This window comes from Panthera leo, chromosome B1, assembly GCF_018350215.1.
Source record: "Panthera leo isolate Ple1 chromosome B1, P.leo_Ple1_pat1.1, whole genome shotgun sequence".
NCBI classification, from domain to species: domain Eukaryota; kingdom Metazoa; phylum Chordata; class Mammalia; order Carnivora; family Felidae; genus Panthera; species Panthera leo.
Window position 1 is genome coordinate 50,821,270 of NC_056682.1, and position 5,082 is coordinate 50,826,351.

Sequence of the window (5,082 nt, forward strand, 5' to 3'; positions counted from 1 at the left end):
TCCTGATGAAAAAACCACGGGCCCTCTGTCATTCTGAGCTGGATTGTAATTCTTTGTTCTCTGTAGACTTCAGATAAAAGGATTCATGTGGGATGGTAGATAGGGCGGTTTTAATTTGGATCAACTGGACTTACTGCTGGATTTTACACCAGCCACGCTGTGAGGCAGGTTCTTTGTTTTCAGCAATTATCAAACTAAGCCTAATTAAACTTGCTTTGCTTTGATGTACTGTAATGTTTTCCATAATTTTATATTCCGAACCATTTTCATAAGTCCTTGTTTGAAATCAAGGATGGACTAGGGATTCATTTTATATCTGTCATGTCATGATTTAGTATGTATCTAATCAGGCTTTAAGATGCTTACTTTGGGTTGATGTAATTCGACATTCTTCTTGTTGTTGTGTTTTTGCAACTGGGACCCATGGGATTGCTTTTAAATACAATATGCTAATATAATAAATACAATAGATATATGTGGAAGGAAAGTGCAGACTTTCAATCCTACCAATTAAATATAGCTCTTAAATTGTATAACACACTCCTCTAGCTTGTAAAATTCAATTGATTTCCCTTTTTGTTGTGTTGTTCCTTAAGGGGACTTTTTTTTTTTTTTTTTTTTTTTTTTTTTTTTTTAAACAGCCTGTTTGGCCCAATTGACTCCATGTATATTTCTTTTGTGTAGCTAGGTTAAACAAGGTACTTGGTTTTTTTTTTTATATTCACAAGTTGTTCATTTCCCACTTAGTGGAGGGTCCATTAGATCTCTTTTGCTTTATGGGTGCTAGCACAGAAGAGGTGAATGTTTTTCAAAGAGAATTTTTCTTCATCAAATATAAATAATTTAAAAACACATGTACTTCGTTCATCTAGTATCATACTTGGAGTTCTTGTTGCCACAGTGCCCTTTGCTGCCTTTCAAAATACACTTAACTGGTTTTTTTTTATCCTAATTTCCTGTGGCTTTTAGCTTATCAGTTGGAATGGGCAGAGGATACAAAACTTGATCAATTATGTTGCACAGATTCCTCTTTCAGCCCATCTGTAGAGGGGACTTTGCTACAAGACTCTCTTACACATTTTCGAATGAAGTAATTCCTCCGTCTTCAAGATTTGTCATGAAGAAATATTATTCTTATCTGTTGCCATGAAAATCAAGAAAACTTAGGGCTAGAAACTATTATCGATATTAGAAAAACTTTGTATTGCTGGGCATAATTTGATAACATTTTTTAAAACTTTGTGTGGCAGTATAATCCATATAGAAAAATGAGTGCACAGCTCAATGAATTTTCACAAACTGACCACACCTGTTTAACCAGTACTCAGACCAAGAGAGAACATCCCCAGCATTCCAGAACATATACCCCCTCATGCTCCTAACTAGTCACTGCTTCCCACAATTCACCCCAGAATAACCACTTTCTTGACTTCTAACACCATAGTTCTGCCTGCTTTTATGCATTATATACATGAATTATACAGTAGGCACCCTTTGATGTGTGGCTTCTTTTTTTAACATTGTGTATGCAAAATTCATCCGTATTGTTGGATGTGGTTGTAGATGTTCATCCGCATTGCTTCATCCATTGTATGACTCTACCACAGTTTATGTATCCATTTTACTGTTGAGGGGCAGCTATGTGGTGGTGGGAGGTGGTGAGAAGGCACTGGAAGAGGGGTCAAATGACTTTACCTTTAATTCCTGCTCTAGTATTAGCAGGAACTGTACACAAGTTAAACAGATTTGGTTCTAACCTCTCAGTGCTTGTTCATTCTAGATAGTAAATACCTGGAGGATAAGGGACTAGCTTGGTTTATTTTTCTCCTCCCACTAACTCAGTGCCTCCTACAAAGGCACTCAAATGAATGTTGATACGATTCAAAATAGCTTGCCCAGGCAGAGAAGCAATAAAATGCAATTATGAGATGTACAATGTGAGACATGAGAAAAATAGTGCAGGAATTTCCAAAAGAAGAAATGGCTGAAAGATAGAGAAAGGGGGAAAAGATAAAATATAATATAAAACAGCATAAAACAATACTTATTTATTTTGCTATCATGTAAATGAGCCTAATTAAATAGAGTTTGTAGGGCATTACTACATCATCTGTTAAAATGTATAAATAAAACAGTGTTTTGGTTTGCTGTTTTCTTGTTCACTGCACAGTAACCTCCCTTGATCTCCCATCTTTGATTATTTTACATGTATTTTGTTCAATTCACATGATTTTTTTGACTGCCCAAAGCATCAACTGAACTGAATAAACCAATAATTATATGAAGTTGACATTCATCACAGCCATGTAAATGTTTGGTATTTTAGCCAATTTTGCTTTTCCATTTTGTTTTTGTATCAGGCTTCACTGTGGATTCTACAAATTCTGGTTGTTGTTTTTTGTAAGAACATATCATAATTTATATTATTTTATTTATTTCTTTTATTGACTTGATTGAAGTTGCTCCACAATCTCAATAATCAGTACACTAATACATGAATAATTATTGCTATGTCCCAGTAAGGGGTAGTAAGATAATTATAGAGCTAATACCAGTGCAATAAATAAATTATTCATTAAAACATACAGTGCCTATTTGAATATATTGTTGCATTCTACTAGCAAAAGCATCTAGTACTTTATTGGAGGCTCTCATTTTGATTAAAAAAAAAATAAGATGGCCCATTCATTCTGGTAGATTCAGAGAGTTAATAATTTGACTACTCTAGGAATTGGCCTCAAGGGAATGTAAACAAGTGACAGACTTGGAAGAAAGGCAGGGTGGAATTTGATATGGCTGATTTCTGATCTTTGTGTATTAGTTTGTTAGAGCTGTCATACAAAATACAATAGACAGTGGCTTACACAATAGAGGTTTGTTTTCTCACAGTTCTGGAAGCTGGAAGACCAAATCAAGGTGCTAGCAAGTTGGTTTCTTCTGAGGCTTCTCTCCTTGACTTGCATATGGTCATCTTCTCCCTTTGTATTCATATAGCCTTCTCTCTGTGTCTGCCAGTGTCCTAATGTCCTCTTCTTATTAGGACACTAGTTATATTGGATCACAGTCTCCCTAATGACATTATTTAACCTTAATTACCTCTTTAAAGACCCTATTTCCAAATACAGTCATATTCTGAGAGGGCTCAGGGGAGCTAGGACTTCAACATACAAGTTTTGGTGGGGAGATACTTTAGCCTGTAACACTCTGTCAAAGACAATACTTGAAACTGATATGAAATACTCAGATCAGGCACATCTCATACTCCTTCTAAGACTCAATGCTGTCACATTCGAGTCCTCAGCTGCTTGTTCTGCTTCAGCTGCTGCTCTGGCCTTCCCCCTCTGGGGTTGCATGGCTCCATTACCTGGACGTGGCCAGTCACTGGGGCCTGATGCACAACCAGACTGATCAGTCACCACCCTGAGTTTTTGTCTTTTCACCCTCCTATAGATCATGGATGAGATGCTGTGTGGTGGGGCATGGGATCTCATTTTTAGAGCACCAGCCAAAGAGGCTACAAGATGCAACTGAAAAATTCAGATGGGTTAAGTCCCCACTGGGGCAAACTTTGACTAACAGAAGGAAATAAGAGATGGGAAGGAGCTGGGTAGATGAATTACTGCTCGTTACTGCTTCCCATGGCTGGTCCCAAGCCACAGTTTCTCTGTATTAGCCTGTCTAGAGACTCTGGCCCAGTGGTTATATCTACTGAGTAGTCAGCTTTATATCCTCACAGCTTATCCCTTTTCTCTCTCTAACTTCCCTGGCACTGCAGCTATCAAATGAAGCACTAAAACTCAATCCTTGTCTCAGGCTCTGCTTTCTAGGGAATCTGGAATAAGATAATATTTTTCATGTTATAGAAATCTCACCCTAATTGGAGGGGTAGGAATAAATTTGAATATAGAGACTATTATTATTTAATATTTATTATAGAGCAGTTAGTCACTGTTCTTGAGATCCTACTAGCAAGGGGGCTACAATAAAGTTATGATAAATTACAGTGCACAGTGACAAATATTAACTCAGTAGCACCCCTAGCCTTATGTAGATTCATCAACTGGACTCATCTGCTTTGCTAAATAATTTTTCATTTTAGTTTTTATGAGAAAATGTGTTTATAATTTGAACAAGAGCATTTCTTTTTAAAAAAAAATTTTTTTAACATTTATTTATTTTTGAGACAGAGAGAGAGCATGAACAGGGGAGGGTCAGAGAAAGAGGGAGACACAGAATCTGAAACAGGCTCCAGGCTCTGAGCTGTCAGCACAGAGCCCGACGCGGGGCTCGAACCCACGGACCACGAGATCATGACCTGAACCGAAGTCAGACGCTCAACCGACTGAGCCACCCAGGCGCCCCTGAACAAGAGTATTTCTTAAACCACATCTTTATCTGCTATGAAGAATGTGCTTTTCTTTCTAGCAGAATCCATGTTGTTATCCATGATGATGACATCATAATGGAGGAATTCATGAATAAAGTTTCTTAAACTGTTAAAAAAAAACTCATCAGAGGGGCGCCTGGGTGGCTCAGTCGGTTAAGCATCTGACTTCGGCTCAGGTCATGATCTCACAGTCTGTGGGTTCAAGCCCCGCATCGGGCTCTGTGCTGACAGCTCAGAGCCTGGAGCCTGCTTCCAATTCTGTGTCTCCCTCTCTCTCTGTCCCTCTCCTGCTCATGCTCTATCTCCCTCTGTCGCAAAAATAAATAAAAACATTAAAAAAAATTAAAAAAAAAACTCATCAGAAAATTTTACCTTCTTCAAAATCTCAAACATTGAAATATAATGTGTTATTAATTATTTTGTATAATCACTAAGTAGTACTAATATTTGGCCACTTGAAAGAATTTCCTGAAAATTCTAGTTTTCAGAAAGTAATTTTTCAATTCCAGTGAATTCTTCAGATAGGTAGTATATAGTAAGACCATACACCTATTATATACCCATATGCAAATAAAGTTCACCTGAACAAATGGGTTAGACTCTTGTGCAAACTTTCTGATGCATTGTGTGGCATTAGTAAATGAGCAGGAAAAACTGTAGATCTGACAAGGGGTTAACATCTGAACTATATAAGA

The 5,082-nt window shown here is 37.3% G+C and overlaps 1 non-coding gene across 1 annotated transcript; it reads right to left on the bottom strand.

Annotated features, from left to right (window-relative positions):
- Positions 1 to 4,272: 4,272 nt before the first annotated feature.
- TRNAR-UCG lies at positions 4,273 to 4,357 on the bottom strand. The gene has a single exon. It is a non-coding gene; the product is annotated as a tRNA-Arg (tRNA).
- Positions 4,358 to 5,082: the final 725 nt, after the last annotated feature.